Genomic DNA, 22,740 nt, shown 5'->3' on the forward strand with positions numbered 1-22,740 from the left:
CAAAGAGCACAACATGCAGAACATCAGCCATAAGGATCTGTTGGGTGCTTCTGCAACCGTGGCCCTGTGACAGGTTTGGGGGCATACATTCCTGCCTGTTTCTGGGCTCTCAGTTGTCCTTGTAGCACTGTGGGCCTGGGAAGACCTCACACTGTTCCCCCTGAGGCACCAGCTGCAATTGGCTGATGGACTGGGCATGGCATACACCCTTAGCTGCACCGTTGCAGATAACCTCAAGATTTGGACTCTCCCCTGTAATAAAATAACAGAACAGCTTGCTTACCATGGCTCCTATCTCCTTTTCTCTCTGCTTTGTACTCGTACGTGCTTTGCACCCTTTCTCTTTCTGGATGTGGTGTTGCGTTTTGAGGAATCTCAGGCAGGTCTCTGCAGCTTCCCGTGGCAAGGTCAGAAGGCTGAGAGAGCTTGGGACCATTTGGAGGGTATTGCAGAATCTTGCACAAAGCCAGGAGGGCTAAAAAGCTGTTGTGAAATGCTTCTTTATTAAGTCAGGCCATTGTACATATAGATACGCAAATAAATTACAGAGCCGTTTAATTACCCTACATATAATTCCTGTGCTTCATCTTCTTTGATGTTGCCAACAACTTTATTGCTGTACTTGATATTTGACTTTGTTTCCACCACGTGAAAGCAAATGATGAGAAAAATTGTGGTTTTGTTTTAAAACAAGGAAAGTGTCTAGACCACAAAATTTCAGGGAAAAACTGAAGAACAATGCCAACTTTTTTTTTTTATTATTATTTAAGGAAAAAGGGATAACTGTCCAATGTATCACCTAGAATATAATTATATTTATTTTGGGACTTGATCAGTAGTTGAACATTTGATCCTCGCAGTACTGGGTTTAATATAGTACACAGCATTCTGCATTATCTAATGTAAAATTATTATCTACTACTTAATAAATCTCATGCTCTGACGGTTCCACTTCTTTTCAACTGGCTCTCAGGCTATGGCTCCAAGTTACATCTTAGGCTGTTGCTTCTGTTTTGCCCACATTGTTTATATCACGACACATTCCCTGCTGCCGGGGCTGCTGCATTTAGCAAGGAGACATCTGTCTGAAGGAGCTTCCAATCCAACTCAAGACAAGAGACTACCAGGGGGTAGGGTCAGTCATGAAGTCTGGGGCTAGAATAAAGATGAGGGTAACTGAGACAGGAATTTGTGGTACTGCATTGCTGCAAGTGTGGCTTGTTTGGAGAACAGGTGGCTTTACTCGCTGCGCACTTTAGTGAAATATAACAAAAAAATAAGCATAGGCCTGTGTAAAACCTGCCTAATTTTTTCCTTTGTGAAGTTATTACCCCTGCTTTCTCAGCTAAGAGAGCTCTGCTAGGCATTCTCGGTATCTTTATACAGGCACCTGTGTTTTCACTCTTTTTTTTCAATGCTGTGGTCATACTTTTAAAAAGTGCTTTAAATAAACCAAAGGAAATATTATTTCACATAACACAAAATTAAAACTGTGGGATTTATTTGTCTCTGCATTCTTCAGTGGCAAAATTATGGATAGATTAAAAAAAGATAACAAGGAATTTCTGGAACATGTGGACTCATCGGTGGCAAGGACACATTATGGTCTAGAGGGAACAACCTAAGATGCTGATTGTGAGGTCTGCAAAGGTGCAGCAAGATGAATGTCAGGGAAAACTCTCCTTTCTTATAGTCTTTCCCCGAGCAAGTGCTAGTGGTTGATATCATAGAATATGGGGCTAGGCTGACTTCTTAACTGGACCTGACATAGCTGTCCTCACAGCTTCTCTTGCAGCTGAAGCCAGTGTTGTCACTCTTTGCAGTCAGCTGAGTTATTTGTATACGTGTTACGCTGTTACCCACATGCAGAATTTGTATTTTGGGGTACCTGATCTTGTTTATGCTGAATGTTTTTCTACTGTTATAAGCAGCAGCTCTAAAGCTGTGGAAGTCACTAGGACAGATAAGTTATGCCACTGTGAAAGTAACACTGAAGACAAGAATGCAGCCAGGGAGCAAGGCTGAGCTAAGCAGAAACGATGCTTCCTGAATTTATCCTTCCTGGTTGGTGCTGTGTTCCTTCCTACTGACTGGGTGACTCTTGCGGTGGAATTTGCAGGGCAGAAGTAGGGCCACAAGGAAAGAGGCACTGGGTTAGAGGATGCTTTCAGGTATTTAAGATCACATTATGAAGCTCTGCAATGCACAGGTCTGCAGAAGGTTTAGTCAGCTGATGGGTTTTGTTTTGGTGGTGTGTTGAGTCAGACGAGCATTGCATTCTTGTAACACCAGTTGGTGAAAGTTTCTTGAAGTAAATGGGCACTACATTATAGCAACCAGCAGGGCCTTTGGCATGTTGGTACTTGTTCCTTGTAACTTTGACAATGACACCTGGCTTCATCTTTCCCACCTGTGAGTCAGGAGGAGTGATGTGCCTGTAGTACCTTCCTTCTGCAGCAGAGCATCGGGAACATCTTCCCAGGTTTTACCTGACAAAGGAGGCATTTGGACAAAACGAAGATATTTTGCTTTTAAGATGAGAGTCCAATGTGAGAAAGAGGAAGGACAACGAACATTTATGCACTCAGTGGTTATATGGAGCAGCCTGCTTCTTGTACAACACTACTACTCTGTGAACTCAAAACGCTGAAAAAGTGCCCTGTTATCTGTTGAAAGTTGTAGATTGATGTTTTGGTCTTTCCCCCCCAGGATTTCATGGGCCTTACCCACTGCAGCCACCTGTAAACCCGCAGCTGTAAACTTGTGTAAACTTGGAAGCTGCCTCGCGTAGTTTTGCTTAACATACTAGTGCCGTGGGTCTTCCAAGTAAATTTGCTTTCGTGGCTCAGAATTCACTTCTGTAGTGAGAGGACAGCTCTGCATTACCTTTTGGGAGCTAGAAGAGACCAGGTAAGGGGCAACAGTGCCTCCTAACTTGCTTTAAATGTAGATTGTAATCTTTCACATGTTTCTTAAGAATTTTGCATTGGCTGTTACTGACCCACATGGGAATCAAACCCCAAATCTCTTACATTGAAGTCCTGATAAGCATTCAGCCCTGAAAAACTCATGACTGGACTGTTGCAAAACCATGCTAGTTTTAGCTCTCCGTCCCAGCCAGAAATATTCCAGATTTTCCTTTTTTTGAGCCCATCAATAATGTGGGGCAATTTTCTGACTGTGGATACTGAGTTGATATTGTACAAACATCTTTTTGTACCATTTTCTATTTAAAAGTGGAGTCATGCAGGAATTTATGCTACTGGGTTCCTTTTCATCTGGGAACTGCTGCAACTTTGGTAAAGGAACGCTTCTGCTCAGAGCGGACTCGAGTTGCTAATTTGACTGCAGGAGTTTTTCTGGAATGCAGCAGTATTTCACCAACAGAGCAGCTGTCCTGGAAGCACTTACCACATGGGGTCATTTTCCTCTCTGTGTAATCGACAAAGCCACCCCAGTTAAACTGAATCCTTTTAAGTCTTCTAAACTAGACCACAGGGAGTGCAAAGAAGTCTACAGGACTCTGACCTCCTTCACTTCCTTCTCTTATCATTAGGGAAGAAAAAAAAAACCTGATGCTTAAATGTCCCTTAAGGGGGAAGCCTATAATCTTTTCTGAGTATGGAAAACTGTTTCTATTGGTATTGTATTACTGATTTGGGGGCAGGGGCGTGTTGGTCTTCCATTTTCTGCAAATATTTTGTGATAGTAGCTATGCCTCTACTAAGTTTACCAGCTAGTCCAGATTGTGGAATCACAGCTGCCAGATGTGGGAAAAGCTTCTCAGTTTATTCAATTCTTTTTGTTCTGTTGGATTTGGTTTGCTTGCACAGCTTTCTTCCATCCCCGTTCCCTTCTGGGGTGGCTGTTCACAGCTCAGTTCCTTCTGCTATGAGAAAAATTTTCCTGGTAATTCAGATTAAATTATTTCTTAATCTCTTTTCTTTCTTTCTCCCTCGTTCTCTCTCATGTTGCTCAGTTCCTTCCTCACAATTTCCACTTTTCAATACTTTTTGGGTATAAGTCCTGTCTCTAAATACTTCTTGCCTCCAGTAAGCTCTACCTTGCATCAGTCTCTTGAACTGCTGTGTAATCTTTATTGTGATTTTATTGAGAAGGTTTTACACTTTCAGTTTAGCAATTCCCTTTTGTCTTAAACTGTTTTCTAGGCCAGGGCTTAAGGCCACTTACAGGTAGCAGTTGTTTGTGGGTAGGAGGACATTCTCTCTCAAGCCTAGAGAAGGCCTTTTCTGAGATGCTACCACATGGCAAGTCCTGCATCTGTGATCTGGGCCAGCCTTATGCAGCCCTCATGGGTGCATTGCTGGAGCTCTGCAATGGCAGTCTGCATCTGCCAGGATCCGCGGACTGCTTCTTCTGGTGGGTACTTAAAACAGAGAAGAGAACACGAATTACTCTGGGTGGCATCTCCTTTTTCCCCAGGGTGTGGTAGCATACATTTTCAGTTGAGTAAGCATGACTGGGACCTCCTAAAACTTAGTGTCATCAAGGATTTTTGCCCCTACTATAAGTTGTTTCAGAAAGTGATTTTAAAAAAAGACACCTCACTGAATTCAGCTGGAATATTTAAGAGTTTAATTTCAGAGTGAATAAAACTCTAGAAAATATTCAGTGGATGTAAAATTTCTTTTTTTAAGCTCTTTGCCTTTCCACATGAGTGATAGGGTGAACATAGTCTTGGGTCAAGACTTGTGGAAAGATAGGATCTGGAAGGTGTAAACTTGGTGTGATCCTTTTAGAGAAAGGACAATTTCCTAGATTTTCCTTAGTGAGAGCCAAGGGGCAGTAAGCTCTAGTAGGGATATGTGTCTTCCTGACATTGTTTTAGAAGTTGAAGCTGAGGTTTAAGGTGTTGTAGAAAGGACAGGTGATCGGGTTTTAACATCAGCCTGCTATAATGCAAATCGGAGAGGGGGTTGAAGAACAGCAGTGTGTGCCTTTTAAGAAGCCCTCAATAGGCAATAAAGAAGTAATGTGACATGTAATGGAGAAGAATAGAAAACAATTTTCCACAATACTATGATAGAGTATCTTCTAATGGAACATGGCTGTATTCACTTTAAATTACATGATGGATTTTTTTTTATCTGCTAAAGCTAGAACAGTGTTTAGTTAGCCAAAGTGTCTGAGAAACTGGAAGAATAAGGATTTTCCTCTCCCATTTATGAGCAGACACTAAAGCAGAGGTCATAATTTGACTTCCAGCTTCCAGTCCACCCATACTGATAATGCGTACTGGAGTAGTGAAGGCAAACTTAGACAGTGAGGCAATATACTGAGGCTGACTGATTGACAAGCAGCTCTCTTCACTCATCTTGTAACCATCATGTACTGGATGTATAGTATTTGTTCTCATTGGCAACTTACTCTATGAAACTTGAATAAGATTTTAAAATCATAAAGGAGATCCTTGAAAAAAAAAAAAAATCTTATTTTCCTCACTTTCACACACCCCAAAGATTACTGAATTTAAGACATGGGCGGATTAAGCTGACTGCTTTGCCTCTTGTTTGATCCATGCACTGCACAGTCCTTGCTTTTAGCCTTTATACATTCTTTATATATGCCTTATACATTCTGGTAGATGAAGGATATGTCCTCTGGCAAAAGTAGGTAGTTTTTCATAGCAAGGTTACTATAACGTATAAGAAATTGTCTTAAAAACCCATATATGACTCTTAATTGAAGTTTATTGGGAGCAAAGAAGTATTGGATAGTAGATACAGTGCAAACACTTCTCAGTGAACGGTTTCAGCAGACCAAAGAAGATGGCACATATTTGTCTTGCTTTCTGCAACTCATAAAGAACCACAAGGAATCTAAGGAGATTTTAAGGCATTCCTACACCACTCCGATGTTTTAGGCCTAACTGCATAGCAAAGGCTAGTAAACCCACCTATTAACTCCTGCACTTATCTGGGCAGCTTCTCAACATCAGTGTCTTCTACAGAGACGTACAACCTTGATTTAAAGACATTGTGATAGATTCAGCGTCCCTCACAGCAAGTTGTCTCATGGCCAACTCCAGCTGTTTAAAAATGTCTTTATGGCTAAGCAAAATTTGTCTAGTTTTGGATACTAGGGATAGTCTTGTTTTATATCCTCTTAAAGCTGCATTAAAGAACTTTTCACTATTAAATCTTCCCCCACTTACAATTAGATCAGGTTACTCCTTAGCCTATACTTGGAATTAAATTTCTTATGCTACTCGGATCTCTCACTGGATAGATTTTGTTTCAAGCAGGTATTAGTCTGACAGCACCATGGTTTTCAGTTCAGTAATTTGTGTCTTACAGTCTCATTTTCTCTCCAACATATCGTCATTTACCTACATGAAAGGAGTAGTTTTCAGAGAAAAATACCTGAGATGTGAATGCTTTTAAGAAACCATTTGAGATTGCTAATTGTTTCACAACTTTTACAATTGCTGTAATGTGATGGTCATACGTGATGTACCGGTATTTGTGTGCACCTGGACTTATAGTAATCCTGCTTGTGGTCACTTTGAATTAAACTAACCTTTTAGCATTCTAACCCAGATCAGCTGCTGAATCCGGGCAGTACAAGCATATGTGTTAACACAAGGGAGGAAGCAGGACAAACGTGGCTTGTGTGGGAAGCATGGTGGGATCTCCTCTTTCAGAAACAGAGGTGGATTAAAAATATTCTGCAGCCTATGTAGAGAGACTTCATTTTTTTTCTAAAATCCAACTTGTAAAAGCTAAATTCCTGACAAACAAATAGGCAAGAACAAGGTACTTTTATGGGTTTTGAATGTAAACACATTTTTGTATCAAATTAAAGGAAAATCTACACTTGTGCAGAGGGGAGGAAGAAATATGATTCTTTCATTGGTAATTCTTAAACAAAAATCTTATACTAAAAACTCCCAGAGAAAAGAAAACTTAATATACTCTAAAAGCCTTTGGCTTTGCCTATACTGTGTGTGGCAGAAGGTGGTTGTGTAGCTATGGGAAGAATTTGGAGCAGAAATCCTGGCTTGGGTGCTTCTACGTTCATGCTTTCCCCACTCTGCACAGGACTTGATGTTAAGAACAAAGTTAATTCAAGGGAGCTGTGCTCTGGAAGAAAGCAAGTTTCACATGAGGCCAGAACTAGTAGCCTGTTAGGGGCATGAGAAGGTCAATCTGAGAGGGAATGGGCTCTTCTTCCTTGCAGCATTTTAGAATGTTTGATTATTTCTTCTGACATCTCCCCTGACCTGCCTGCTATAATGCAATGAGAAGACCACCTCCTTTCATTCTGCTTTGCTAGGATATTGAGGCTAGTCAATATTGGACCCTGTGAATGGATGTAGGACTGAAACCCATTCATCAGTCTCAAATGTAGGTGGTCTGTACATCCATAATTTTACTATGAGTTTTATTCCCTTGCTATTAAATCAGAATTTGATTAAAAAAATAGCAACTTTAAGTGCTTTACCAAAGAATTCTAGAACCAGTTTGTAGATACATTGAATTGCTTGTTCATTCACTATAGCTGTATCCCTAAAAAGAAAATACATGGATTATGATATTAAGGTAATGGGGCTCGTACATCAGAATTGCAGCTGCTGGAGTGAAATGTAGCCTTCTTTGTACTTTCTCTGAATATTGTGCTTCTTTGCAATACGGGCACTCTAAGATTTATGGAAATAGCTTCTCAGCTGGTGTAAATCAGTACACCTGCAGTGAAACCAAACATGCTCTGCCACTGTACCCCACGTTCCAAATCGGCCCTCAGTGTTGTTAGGTAAATGTTTTCTTTCTTTTAGGTGGTCATGATTTGTATGTGAAATACATCACCACAGGATTGTCTTCAACCTAAAACAAACTTAGGTGTGGTTCTAGCAGAGGGTTTTACTTTCAGTCTGTACCTACATGAGGGGAAATGCGAATCAGAGAGTGGGGGAATGGTAGTAATAGCAGGTCTGATCTGAGTTGGCATTGCAGCACGATGGACCAAGGGGACAAAGTGGGCACGTTGATGTTTTTCTGTGAGACTTGATTGTGCTGTATGCAGTTAGGACACCAAGAAGCAATGAGGTAGTGTTCTTGCTTGGTATTGTGCTGGTGAGACTTCCAGCTCTGGGCACTAGCAGCAAAAAATGCAGAGGAAACTTGGAAGGTAGTAAGAAAAGAACAACAAAAATGATGACAGAGCTGGAGGGATTGTTTTTATGAGGGAAGATCAAAAGAACTAAATATGTGGAGCTTGGCTAAGTGATGACTAAGAAGGGAACATGAAAACTACCTACAACTGTTTGAAGGATATAAACACTAGAGGTGAGCAAACAGCAGGGAGAAATAGTCTGTGAATTTGAAAGTCATTTTCAGTTCAACTGTTTCCACCTTTTAGCACTTATTCTCTATGAAGACTTGTGCTTTACTGAAAACATTTTCAGGGAAAAGCGCTCTTGTATATTCAAGTGCTTCAGTATCTGCAAGGGAATTCTGAAATATAAATTCAAGCTTAAAATTGGAAATTTGCTTTAGCTTCCATAAGTCACCCAGTGTGTAGTACATTATGCTAATCAACAGTGTGCAAATTTTCTGTGTGGCAAGTCTAATATGTGGTTGAAAACTGTACTTTCAGTTTTAACACGGTACTTGTGTGCTTCCCTGGTGGAATTGCTTAGTTAACTAAGCAATACAGGATAGGTTCCAACTGCTTTCTAGCAGCTTTGCAGAAAAAGGTGAGGCATTTGCTTTTGCTGATAGAGTGTATTTTATAAATCATATGATTTGCATGTTGATCTGTTGGGGGAGGTATTTTTTCCTTTGACAAGAGTTAAAAGTGACTAGAGCCCAAAACAAGGGCATGCTATGTATATAAAGGCTGTTGGTGTGGTTTTAGGAAGTTGCCCAGATACACACGTGCACTGTGAGATAGATTTTTCTAATTTTTTTGGTGCAAAAATAGTCATGAGAGGACCTCCTGTGACCTTCCCCTGCCCCCCCGGACAGTTAGAGCAATTGAATTAAGAAGAAATTTCAGGATGCGTTTAAGAAAATGTTGTGTTAATAGTGAAATTTTCTCCTCCTGGAGATCCATTTGTCATTTAAAGCACTTGGGCAAAGCAGTGGGAGCGTTGCTGGGCAAGCCTCAGGTCAACTGACTAATTTGGTAAGTCATTTTCAACTTTGGTGATTTGTGAACTCGGGCATTAAAATTCTGTGTTAATACTCGTCAACAGGCTTTCCTCAGTATCTTTCCCTGCTAATGCAGGATTGATGTGAGCTGCCCAGTGAATGACAAGAAATACACGGTCAGCTGTGTAGATATACTCTTTAAGAAAACGCCTCTGGAAAGGACTGTGTGCATGTATGCACGCATGCGCCGATCCATACTGTACACAGAAACTACAGGCATTGACCTATGCAAACACACAGCAAATTATCGCTTCCTATAAACAAATTAGCATGCTTTAAAAGGTGAAAAGCTCTATAAAATTGTCTGCCCTGTTGTTTATGGCGCAAGGAGAGGATGCGCTACATTACAGAGGCGCTCACATTTCTCTCCTTTCCCCCCCTCTCTAAATGGACGTGTGCTCCGTCCGTTTCACCATTGTTCCTGCCAGCCCGATCCCAGCAGGGGTTCCCTAATTAGCAATCTCTTCATTTCCAATCAAAGCACAAAGCGGCCCCAAAAGCCTCTCTTTATGAGGGAGCTGAGCGGTGGCTAGGGACGTGGAGTGGGATAATTGCCTTCGCCACTGGCAGCAGTAAGCAGCCTGGCTAATTCATTATTGTAATAACTTTGCTTGTCCTTGGGGAGGGGGGGGCTAGGGTGAGGAGGACTGAGCCTGGCGGTGCTAGCTGAGGACAGGGGGAAGGGGGAATCCAGCCAGAATCGAGGTAGAAGGTGGGAACAATTGGCAGGAAAGGAGAAACTATTCAGGATTTTTTTTTTTTGCCCGGCCCCCCTAAATAATTTGCAGATCATGTTAATGTGTGGCATGACAGCCAGCACTCCCTGGGCAAGTCTGTAAGAGTACCCCTCTGCTCTGCCCTTGTCATGGTCAGACAGGGCCATCTGGAAACACGTGTAACTTGGCCCCAGGACTGAGGGGCTGGGGCTTGGTGGTAGTTCTTCCTCTTCCTTGAAGGGAAATCTGTGCTGTGACACACTAAATTTATTAGTTTTTTTTGGTTTTAAATAGGTACATAATTTAAGTAGGTAACATGAGTAATATATATTCAGGCTTCCAAGTTGTTCTTTTTTGTTTCTTTGTACTTATCTCAGTTTGGTGTGGCAAGATCTTTGCTACTCCAGCTGACTGATACTGCTCTGTGTCCATTGAGCCCATCCCTCTTTGACTGTCACCATTCCTGTTTCTGCACTAAGATGTGTGGTAATGTAGCTATGCATTTTACTGCCAAAATTTTTTCACTGAAAAGTATTATTTCTGACATAAAACAAAACCAAAGAAATGGTAACAGCAAAGTGCAAGTGTCAGACATACAAATTTGTGTGTAGCAGGAGCAGTGGGAGCAGATTAGCATTAAACTATGCTACTGTATTAGCGAACATTTCATTCTGAACGTATTTGTGTTATGAAGAAGCACATGGAGCAAGTCCTCATCCTGATAGGCGTTTCAATAAAACATAACAGATCCTTTGATGCCCAAAGAGTTTAGCCACTTAAGATGTAAAATGCTTACAGGGAGCAGGTGGTTTTGGGGTAGCTGAATGAGGCAATGGAGAATTAATGTGTGTTTGTAACAGAATTTATAGTTGGCGTTGTCCTGATTCTTGTGACCAGTGCTGTTTTCCCAGCTGCCTTATGCTAGTTGCTGTCTAGCAGGTTTCTCTACCTCTCTCTTCTCCACCTCTCGATCATATGTTCAGCCTCTTGGAGGCTTTGCTGCCTACAGCCAAAGGAATGTCAGCTTAGTGAGCTGACAAGTAAGAACAAACTTCCTCTGCCTGGTACCAATGTGTATGAGCAATCCACAGTGGTGATGCTAAAAATCCCAAGAGAAAATGTCTTATGATTTTAATTTTTCCATGGACAGTGCTGCAGTCCTGGTTGCATTGTGCCTCTTGCTGTCTAATGTAAAAACCATAAAGGGAGGAAGATTCAAACAGTGTGAGTGCACTGAGTGACAATTGTGGGGGATTTCAATCACTTGCTGCATGTCCTACATCATTTCTATGCTTTTGGATCGTTTTTATTGAAGGATCATTGTAGCAGCGATGGGGGAACTGCACATCTCTCACTGAACTGCATCAGTAACAGCACATAGAGTTGAGGTGAGCTCATGTAGGTAACCCTGTCTGCTAGAAATGGAAATATCCCCATTTGAACATTTCTGGGATTCTCCATCATGTGCTAAGTCCTAACCTTGATTTGCATTTATCCCTCCAGCCATCTGAGAGTACGTTGACTGTGTGGAAAGTGTGGTGGCCACGAGTTGGAGCCATGCAGTGGCTAAACTCTTCAAAAAAATTTTCTTTCTCTTTGTTTCCAACTGCTCAGGAATGATGATAATCTTGAATCCCTTTCCTCATGAGTGAAGAGGCTAAAGACCTTTTGGTAGATAAATTGGGGATAGGCAGTTCAAAGGGCTGAAAGATACCTGATATACAGCACACCAGCATAGCGTTGAGGGGATGCTAGGATATGGGCGAGGGTGGATGAATTGGGGTAAAAATAGGCAGTTTGGTCTTGACTTCTCTTCACTTTTAGTTTGAGACCCTCAATCACTGCATTGTTAGCAATTGCTTGTGGAGAGATAAGAAATTGTGGCAATGGGCATGAGAAGGAATATTAATGACCCAATTTCCGCTGGGTTCCACTCCAAGGCCTCGCTGGGTGATGTGCATTTTTAATCATAACAAACCAGAATGAGAAGGAGTTGTTTGCCGCAAAGCAGGCCTGCGTGTGGAGCCATGGAGTGTGACGCCATCCCAGGCCTCCGCCTGCTTCTCAGAGGAGGAAGTTGCAGAAGGATGCTGTGTTTGAGTGCCACCACAAACTAGGTTGGACTGTGACCACAGTAAAACCTGTATCACTGCTAGGATCCAGGGAGGGAGTCTAATAACTTTCCTGAATAGCCTAAAGCTCTTGACCAGAAGAAATCACTGAATTTGACTGGAGCTTTGGATCAAAACTGTCCCTGATCCAGAAAGGTCAGAAATATGATTTCTAAATGATAGAAAGCATTGTGCTGTAGCCACACTCAGTTTTGTGGTAGCTAGTTTTTACAGTCTTGTTGGTTTCTGTGGTAGCGTCTTCTCACTTGTTTGTGTTTTTGGAAAATGATTTCTCCAACTTTCAAGGGCATGCACTCTGGCTGAGTGATGTGCCCAACAGAAGGACTGATTTGATCCTTCTATTCTTAGGGACACAAGGTTTCAGAGATTTTAGGAGAACCCTGGAGGTTTTTGTTACTCTCTGAGATGCTTTTCATTCTGAAGCCAAAGAGGGCTCTTCTATCTCCACCTGTCCACAAAAAGGGAATTGCAGTTTTCTTTGGGAGCCTATCATCCCACAGTTCAAGCGGCCAATAAGAGTTGCTGCTGAGGGACATGAAGCCTCCCTTTCGTGGGGCTAAGTATCCTGCGATCATTTAACAGTGGAGCATTCAGCACTGTGCTTGATACGTGTTTGAGAACACAGCAGCTACATACCCTAACTTACCTGCTAAGCTTCAAGCTCCACGTCTCAGGACAAGTCCTTCTTTACTTGTCCTTCATCTTTTACTCTGTCTTGGTGACTGTGTAACTGCTTTGTTTGATGGGTTAAATGGCTAGTAGTCACACCAGTGTTTTAGTCCCAGACTTGTCTAGTGCATGTCAGAATATGGTGCAGAAGTACAGCCTTTTTTTGGCAGAGATGTCTGATACACCTCTGTAGCAGAAGCAGCAGCAAGCTTAGCTTTCTCAATATGGGACTTAGAGTACACATTAAGTACAGTCATTCTGTCTGGCACAGGGCAGAAGTAGCACAGGTACTTTTTCACTATAATGCAGGAGTTCTAGGAGGAAGAAAATACTTCTCTTGCATCCTTTCAAGTATATATTAAGGCCAGAAGTGTAAGTACTGACTTTTCTCTTGGAGTTCTCGGCAGCCATTCAGTTTCTCCCCTGCGTGTTAGTGGTAACCCAAATTAGGGAAAAGGGCTGAAGTTCTGCATGCCTGGCCTTTGTAGCATCATGCTTTATGTATCTGGCAGATGAAAGGTGTCTGGTGTTTGGTATCCCAGTACTCTTGCTCATTATTTTCAAGTAAACAAGGTGGGGAATCTGGAAGAAACATAAGAAAACTCCTGTCCTGGCTTTCAACCTCTCAAACTGGGAGCTAATGTTCTCTGGGATAGTCTGTGCTGACGCAACCACCTGTATTGTTAGAGAAGGAGTTTCTGGAAGAACACAGACACCTGCAAAATTGGAGCCAGCCGGTCCGCTTGTGTCTGCCCCAGCTCAGGCCTGCCACAGTGCCAGGGGAAATGCCAGCAGCTTTACGACTTCTTTTTGGCTTAGGAACAAAAGTTACATGATTTGTGCAAGAGCTGTTTCACCTCAGGAAGGGAATTCACTGAAGTAGTTAAGGAGGGAGTGGGGAAGGGATGGAGGATTTCTCTTTCAACATCCACAGCAGATGCTTCCTCTGGCGTGAGTGCCATGGTAGGAGGACAGAGTGAGGGATTTGTACATGTTGTGTTTGTGCAGCAAGTCCGGCCCTGACAGAGGCACCTTTCCACTTGGTGAAGCTGACTTGGTGCTGTCACTTGACACTCGAGCAGTTAATATGCCTCCTCCACAAAAGGCTTTGGTTTGAAATGTTGAAAACTGCAATTCCCTGTGTGTGTCTGTTTGTGGAGAGGTGGAGATAGAAGGGGCAGCGCAGTGGTCCCCTGCTGGTGGGGGGAGGAGACTGCCAAATGGGTATAGGTTGCTATGATTTTACAAATGATTTTTTGGGAAGATGGGATGCCGTTTGCTGAGATAGGTGTTTGTTGCCCAGGCAAAACTCCCAGTGTATTTACAGCAGCTCTACACGGTCTCTGTGTGTGGTAGGTATGCATGTGTGCATGTACATGCTTGTGTATGCCTTTATTTCCATGCTCCAGCTGCCTGCCTCTGATTTAAGGGCAGGTTTTATTCCCTAGCTGCCTCAGGGCTCCTCTTTTCTGATTGCATTAAAGTCTCCGTAATTCTCCCCTCATTAATGATTGGCATATTTTTACCTCTCACTAAAGGAGCTTGGAGGCAACTCCCGTGGGGCCCTGCTCGCCAAATGAAACAATTTCATCCTGCTCCAGAAACGCATTAAAAAGGGTTTGTCAGGATCTTATCGCTAGTTAGGGAAAGCTAATCAAATTACTTCTATTTATTAGCTGCTGCAGCAATGTGTCATTCCATCAAGTACAGGTACTGGGACAGGCAGGGATTGCATGGAGAGCTCTGTGCATCCAGCGCTGCTGCCTTGTTCTGCAGAACAGCATGTCTTGCCAAGGGAGGCTGCAGGGGCTAAGAGAGGCTGCAACAGTGCTTCTGCCACCATTCCCACCAGGAACTTCCCTCTGTTGCCCTTCACTCATCTTTTCCATAGTACTCTCCAAAGTTGCTTCTCAGTAGTGCTCCTGATCTTTTACCGTTGGAGCCCGTTGCTTTTGCATTTGATTGATCACTTCTTGCTGTTACTGATAATATTTTGCTATTGACTATTTGTTTTGAGATGGTTTGGGTTTTTTGACAAGTTTAACTCAGTATTAAATGAGTCCAGGAATTTTTTGTTACTTAGTTCATATTTGCACCTGGGCTGAAAAAGATGACAGTGGAGCAGAGTTATGGCAATTTAGAAAATAATAAATACAAGTATTTCTTTGACTTTGAGACTTCTAGGAAACATATTTTTTCAAGCTCTTTTTTTTTTTTGTTTTTTTCTTCTTTAGTCCATGTGGTCTGGAGAAATAATTAAAACTGGGGGAGTGCGAAAGAAAACTGAGGCTTTACTGAATAAACCAGGTCCAAAGGACCTTGCTGGGACTCTGAAAAGAGCACCAGCTATTACTGGACTGATGTTGATTGCATGAGTAATAGTGGTTTGTGAAGAATAGAGGTGTGAATTCAGACAGAGAAATGCTTACTCCTTTATTGATTGCACACATGAAACATGCATTTCCCTCATGCACATATGCAATGCAATTGTGTTTGCAACCATGTATGCACTCCCATTCTTGCACGTGGTCCTAATGCCCAGGGTGACAGTATGTCCTGTGAACTTGCTCAAAAAGGGACATGGAGGCAGGTCCTGAGATGCACTTTGAGACTTTAAAAAGTATAAATCTATTTCCATCTCTTTACTGTTGCTTTCATCTTGAAACTAAGAGCAATGACATCTCTGGTGTTTTGGATAAACATGAGTTTGCCAGTGAAAATGGGCTTGTTTCCATTTAAAGCTGATCTCATATTAGAAAAAAATAAACCCCACAAGAATCAAACCATTTAGTGGATATATTTGCATGAAGTGAAGTGTTTCTAAATTTAGTTATGGTGATTCATGATGATGACATAGCCGTGCACTTCACGGAAACCTTTGCTGTTTCATTTTCTGCATACTAAGATTTTTTCACTTTAGCACAAAATCCTGGGAAAGCAGTGAAACACACCATTCCCATGAATAAGTGTCCACATAAACACAACGGTGTGTGCGCATCTTATGGTGTTGGTTTCATTTAGGGAAGGTTTGTGCTGGCTCTCAGCGTTTTGCAGTGTATTTCCATGCAAGCGCACACTGTGTTCGCACAGAAATGATGGAGTGTTTTAGATGTTTGACAGTATTGTGGCTCTACAAGCAGTGATTTCTGGAGGTGGGGCTGGTGGGGACGGGCTCTTGTAGCCGTGTGAATCGGCTGTGGGGTGTGATGGGGCGCTGGGTGCCGGTGCAGCCGCCCCCGCCCCGCGCGGCTCCAGCATCCTCAGTAGCCGCACAGTTCAAAAGGCAGTCCTGAGCGGTCCATCACGTCCCGCAAAAGGCTGCATCGATTCGTCTGTCGGAGCGTTTCCCGGGGTCCTTTATATCTCTCTGCCTCGTCGCCAGTAATGAAGAGGCCGAGCGCAGGGAGAGCCGGCGGACTCCCAGCTGCTGGGATTTCTTCATCTTCTCATCAGGATTTTAATTAGACACGTCCGAGAGGGCAGCACCGTGTGAGGGCGGGCGGGAGCTTTATCAAGCAGGCCACATCTTTAATTACTGTTTACTGACAGATAACGAGGGAGGGGAGGTGGCAGCAGAGATGGTGGTAGGAGGGAGCGGGGAAAGGACGGCAGAGTCCCCGGAGTGTGCGCTCAGCGAGGAAGGCTTTTGCAGGGGATCCGGTAGCAATCGCTCCCCTCTCCCCATCCTGCCACGCTGTTTACCTGTGGCCAGACAGAGGAAGGTTCCCTCTTGCCTCGGGGGCAGAAGATAGATCTGAAAGGTGTTAAGTGGTAAGGGCCAGAGACACAAGGAAAGAAAAGCATACGTTGGGTCAGAGAAAAATGAGAGAACTGTCTCCTCTAAGCTGCCAGCATCCTCAGCTGAGCTGTCCTGTGCCTTCCCAGCCTTGGGCAGCCCTGTGGGTTTTCTGACACTGCACAGTAGGAAGTAAAATTATTTCCTTCTCCTTCTGTCTAGGATTGGCAGCCCTCCTCCCTCCCACCACCACCACTGCTGTTTTGTCTAAAAGAAACCTTCTGTCTTTCCGTGTGTCCTCAGCATTCGTGGTATGAGAGCAGTCTGGTCTGTACAGACTTGCTCTCTGCTCTCTCATGGGCCAGTGTTCCACCTGCGGGGAATCCTATCTTCAGCCCTCCCTCTTCCTTCTGGCCCTATAATCTACATCTCCCTCCACCTTTTGTCTCCTTCCTCTTAAGGTGCTTTTTGGACAACGTTTGTAACCCAGCGGCTGCATCTTGCTGGACACTGTTCCCCAACTTAAGAAGGATATGGAGCTGTTGGAATGGGTCCAGAGGAGGGCCACAAAGACCAGCAGAGGGCTGGAGCACTTCTGCTATGAGGGCAGGCTGAGAGAGTTGGGCTTGTTCAGCCTGGAGAAGAGAAGGTTCTGGGGAGACTTTATAGCGACCTTCCAGTACCTGAAGGGGGCTACAAGACAGCTGGGGAGGGACTTTTATACAAGGGCATGTAGTGATACGACAAGGGGAATGGCTTCCAGTTGGAGTAGGGAAGATTTAGATTAGACATTAGGAAGAAATTCCTCACAATGAGGGTGGTGAGACACTGGCCCAGGTTGCCCAGGGAAGCTGTGGCTGCTCCACCCCTGGAGGTGTTCAAGGCCAGGCTGGATGAGCCTTGGACAGCCTGGTGTAGTGGGAGGTGTCTCTGCCCAGCAAGGGGGGGGGGGGGGGGGGGGGTTGTAACTGGATGATCTTAGAAGTCTTGTGTCCTTCCAACACAAGCCATTCTATGATAATAGCCCTCATTTTAGTTTCTTGGAGTTACATCCTGATTGGTTTGTATTATCACAGGGGAATTATGTTCACAGTCCCCACCAGATCAAGTGGTTGGGCCCACTGGTGTGGTGGATCACTGCTCCCTGGCTCTGCCAGCCCTTTGGGACATGGGATGCCTGCAGTGGAGCACAGTAATCGTTGTCCACATGAGTGGTCCTTGCGTGAATTGAGCTCAGCAGCCTGTCACTGCAGAGTTCTGCTCTGAAGTTCATGCCACAGTCTTGGCTGTGTTTCTATCTGCTCTAAGTCTGTTGACGCTCCAGCATGGAAGATAGACTGTGCAAGAGCTTGCTTTCCCTTGGTGCCAACAGACTTGCATGTCTCTGAGCAGAACACGATCTGGAGGATGTGCTTGGGATCAGCAAGGACTCAGTAATTGGACTGTTGTTCTTTCATTTTGCTACGCAGTGGCGAGCAGATTATATAGCCCACACATTATAGATTTCCTGTCATCCCTCATGAATCAAGCTCCACTGTCTTATTTACTGTCGGCCAAGGCCTGTGAATAACATCACCAAGGGATGCACTCTCACGCAGTTGTGCAAACACAGTACAGAGCAGTTGCATGTGCCTTTGAGGTGTCAGTTCACCTTGCCCCATTACAACACCTATGATAGAGAAGGGGCCTCTGTTTCCGATCTGCACAGATTGGCTCTTGACTTCCCAAGAGCTCACAGTTCGTAACACTGGTGGCAAATCTGTGTTATCCAATAATGTTAAGTCTCATGTTTTTAACATTATGACAATTCTAGTTACAATGCTGCTCGTTCTGTACAATTTCATACACACATGCACCAAGAATGTGGAGTTCCAGTTTCCTGGGAGCTGTTTCATACAAAATCTGGCAGGTCTTTGTTGCTTGTCAGTGAGAAAAGATTGGTTTGAGCTTAAGGCGCAGCACAGGAAGTCAGGACCATGAGCCCAGCTCTCAGCTTCATCAAAGACAGCTAAGAAAATTTGCTGCTCTAGCTAGTAGCGTAGTGAATGTAACAGATGATAGCCTTGATTTATCAGAAGATATTTCTCATATTTCTCAAGTTTCCCAAATTTCAACTCAAAATTTTGAAAGAGCATGAAAAATTGAATCCACCTGGGGTATTTGCCTCAGCTAAGGGCTAACACTCTCTTTTTTTTCTTTTTTTTTGGGTTTTTTTTTTTTTGGTAACTGCAGTGAGGTGTTACTGCTGAATTAATTAGAGTCCCCTACAAGTGAAGTTTGACTTGTCTACCACAAGACAACCTGCAAGTTGCAACCTTGTTGTAGGTGTGCCTAAAAACCTGTGGCCTCCCAGGTGATAAGCTTGGAGACCCAGGAATAAAGTTAGAGGGACTGAGGTGCTAATATGTGTCTGTTAGGCTGGTTATGTTTTGTCATGGAAATCTAGGTATTGGGCAAGGTCTAGTGAATACCTCTTCAAGTAGTAAGAAGCTTTGTCCAAGAGGGAGTGATTAAGCTATTTGCTCTGTTGGTTGTTGATGGAGCTAGAAGTAAATGGGCTCTGATTGCAATGTGGGAGATTTCAGTTTGATGTTACAAACTTCTATTAGCAATGATGTGACAGCATTAGAAGACACTGTCTGTGAAGGGCTGAAAATTTTTCAGAACAGGCTTGAAACATCTGTCAAAAACAACGCTGCTATAGCTGCTCCTCCGTTGGGACGCAGGGATGCACCAACCACCTGACGTGGTCCTAGTCGTATTTTTCGTGGCTCTGTCAGATGTTAAGGTGTGTATAGTCTTGTGTCCAGCTGATGCAAGCTGGAAATGGCTGCAGGTGCTTATACCAAATAAGTGTTAGCATCTATAAGCTACAAGGATAGTGTACAGATGAGTACAAGCGCTCCAGTTTCCTTCAAAGGCTTGCAATCCAAATGCTGATGTACTCAACCATGATAAGTCTTAAAAAGAGATGCCAGCAGCACTCTTTCTTGCTTAAACAAATTCCTTAATTTTTATCTTCATTTTCACTGCCATGTACAACAGACTTGTTGCACCACCTCTTTTTACTAGTGCTTCCTGTAAAATTTAGTTCCAGTCATTCATACCACTGCCAAGATTTAATCATCACTAGAAACATTTTCTATGCCTCTCATAGACTTTTTTTTTGTGGAAACTTTTATCAAAACCAGAAATTCCTTTTTTTTTTTTTAAAGAGAAAATATAGAGTAGGCCATGTTCTTGAATTATACTTCCTTCCATTTAAAAACGAATCAAGAAGATTCTTCATTGCATGGCTCTAAATCAGCTTGAGTTTTGGAGCCAGACTGCAGGAACAGCTGGGGCTGTGTCAGGGCAAAGGCAGTGTCAGTAAACGGAGCTGCTAAACACTGATGGAAAGACAGGGTAAGAAGAGCTGGGCAAAGACGTGAAGAGGGGAAGCAAATACTTATAAGCAGCTGTTAAACAAGGAGCCTTGGGCTGTGGAGTGTTGGGAAATAGTACTTGAAGGTGTGAGATAAGAGCAAAGGAAAGGGCTGAGGTAAGAAGGCAAAAGTAGCGAAGAGAAGAAAGTGGGCTGTGATGGTCTGGAGAGGAGAGAGCAAGGTACCTGGACTGAATGGTTGAAAGAGCCCCTGAATTGTTATTCCTCAGCAGTCATCAGTATCTAAAATTCACCCAGTGTTTCATGCTCTTTGTGTGAGTCTTCACAAAGGAGATGAGCTACTCTTACAGCCCGTCTACTCCATTACCGTGGTTGTAGTGGTCCACATGATGGATTTGTCTCCTGATAATCCACAGAAGTGTCATCGTGATGCTTCATGAGGGAATCTGTTTGATGTAAAAAATCAAACAAGCAAACACTGTAAAAAGGGCACTTTCAAGAGTGTTAGTGCAAGAACTAGAAGCTGGGGAAAGACCAGGCATCCTCTGCGTGCACTTCTGTCTACCTGACTGTGTGTCTTACATAACTCATGTTTTAGCTACCTCACCATGCACTGTTTCTTCCATAGGACCCCTGCCTCGTTCACTGCATGTGATGGACGTGCTCTGAGATAAATCAGAGTTGCACAGTGAAAGAGACCATCTGTAGGACCCCTGCCTCATTTGTCAGGTGTGTACTGAGTGAGACAAGGGATTGGAAGAGAGGAAGGGAAGCTTTTTATAGCTGAGGCAGTGAAATTCTGACCTGCCAGTTGACTGTTTTTCTGTGACCATTTCTGTGTAACAGTTTTCAGGTTTTATGAAGCAGCTGTTGTGCCAGTGGTTGTTTAATTGTATGTTCCTTATTTTATAGGGACCTTTTTATCCCAAAGGACTGCTTTACAGAAACACAGAGTGTGCATAGATGCAAATTAAGTGAATGGGAGTCCACTGAACCCAAAGTGCAATGCAAGCACAGATCAGTATGGCTATTGGTGTCTCAGACTGGGCAACTAGAATTAGCGAATACCTTTTAATATGCTCTTCAGTCATTCATCTGTAAAATGGGAATAAAAATACCCACTTCTCTCATAGATGTGTGTGAAAATAAGTGATCTTGGGCTGGTGAAGCTCTTGGACAGTGTAATGATAAGCTCATAGACAAATACATAAAGAAATAAATAAATTTCTAGAGTGAGGTTTAAATAATATGCTTTAAATAAGGCCTGAGGCCACACATTGAACAATAAGCAGAAACCAGCATCTCAAATAGATGCTTATTACATGGGAACAATCCCTTCTGAATGCAGTCTGAGAAGGGGTACTGTGGAAAAATATGATCATGTAATTAAGGGCTATAAAATAATGCATATATACGTGGGAGCTAAGAGTATTTCTCACAAGTAAACACGATCATGGCATTTCCTAATTCTTGATTGCATTTGTAGTCTGCCCTATTTAACGTACAGATTTTCTGTTTGTCATTGTTTCATGGGTCCTATCAGGCTTTGCACGTTTATGCGCTGTAAGATGATGCTGTCCCATCCTCTCCATTTGGAATAAGTGATGCCATTTGATGCGGTTGCGGATCAGTTAATTGCAGGTAGTCAAAACCTGCTCATCTTATGTATTCCACAAGCTGTAATCTCCACTGAGGTACAGAGTTGTGTGGGTGAGGTAGATCTGACCCTGCAATTTGCCATTATGAGCAAAACTGACACCCAGATGCTGGTGTTCTTAACAGTGAAGGAACTGGGGATTAAAACAATAAAAACTCCAATAACTTTCTTATGCAAGCAACATGCAAGAGAGGAGAAGGTCATTAGGACTGTGAAATGACTTTAAAAATCTTTGTTGTAATAGATGGAGAAAAAATGGCAAAGCTTAAGCTCCTAGTGAAAGTATGTGGAAATTGTAAGATCAAAAATATTTGATCTTAAGAAACTACTTTTTTGATGACTGATTCTGTGCATGTTTAAGAACAAATATGTAATGACTGTAATGGTAATGGAGTAGTGCTAAAATCTATGGAGTCGAGAAGTTAAGTGTTAATGGTGCTAGGATGATCAGAGTCCAAACCTATTGCTAGTTAACCTTTCTGGTATTCGCTATAGTTCCGTGGAAGAATATTATGAGTAGCACAAGAAGTGGAGCTGTGACGTGTACCCCTAACGTGTTGTTTGTAGGAAACAGAATTGTCTGTTGCAAATGTCTAAGAAACGTACCAAAAAAATCTTTCTCTCCAGTATTTCCTCCTTCCTCATTCAAAATCTCAAATACTGGAAGAAGAATTCATTGGCTTATTTAGGCTGTAGCTTGTGATGCCTCTCTCAAGGATGACTAGTATCACTCTAGGCCAGTTGAAGATTTGGAAAGCAGTGCTTCCCGCGTGTGCTGCAGATAATGGTTCATTCTGGAAATGAAGTAAGGCTGCAGATAATGGTTCATTCTAGGAATGGAGTAAGCCAAACCTGTCAAACACATTTTAATCTGTGTAAGAGACTGAATGATTATCTTTTGTGTAGTGGTTTAACTGCTCAGTTTTAACAGTTTCATCAGACAAATGTACTGTATGGTAAACCAGGACAGACAAAAAGTCATGCCAGAATATCCAAGAGCAGGAACTCTGACAAAAATCCCCTCAGGCAGCGACTGGCACTACTGGCCAAAGGAGAAAGGAAAGAGCAATTAAAAGAATACAACAATCTGTTCTTGTAGTGGTCAGATAGCGATACGTAGCACGCGTGCTGGGTGGGAGCCATCAATGAGAGCTGGTTTCCTCATGGGATACGCAGACCTGGGCTATCAAAGTAAGCTGGGGCTGGGACAAACAGATGTTGTCCCAGACACGTCAGCAGAGCTGGTCTGTTTTGCATAGGTGCCTGATCTTA

General features: G+C 43.0%; 1 protein-coding gene across 6 annotated transcripts in view; it reads left to right on the top strand.

Annotated features, from left to right (window-relative positions):
- The window catches only part of ESRRB (estrogen related receptor beta), a 167,741-nt gene that overhangs the window by 46,793 nt on the left and 98,208 nt on the right, over positions 1 to 22,740 (top strand). The window contains exon 3 of one of the 6 annotated variants that reach the window (XM_009556837.2): positions 20,440 to 20,540. The exons of 4 other annotated variants lie outside the window; for them this stretch is intronic. The gene's annotated coding sequence lies outside the window, so the exon portion shown is untranslated. Of the gene's footprint in view, positions 1 to 2,804; positions 2,911 to 20,439; positions 20,541 to 22,740 lie in introns of those variants that run through there. One more of the 6 variants, XM_054067445.1, reaches the window with a different exon arrangement.

The sequence above is a fragment of the Cuculus canorus genome, chromosome 5 (genome assembly GCF_017976375.1).
Source record: "Cuculus canorus isolate bCucCan1 chromosome 5, bCucCan1.pri, whole genome shotgun sequence".
NCBI classification, from domain to species: Eukaryota; Metazoa; Chordata; class Aves; order Cuculiformes; family Cuculidae; genus Cuculus; species Cuculus canorus.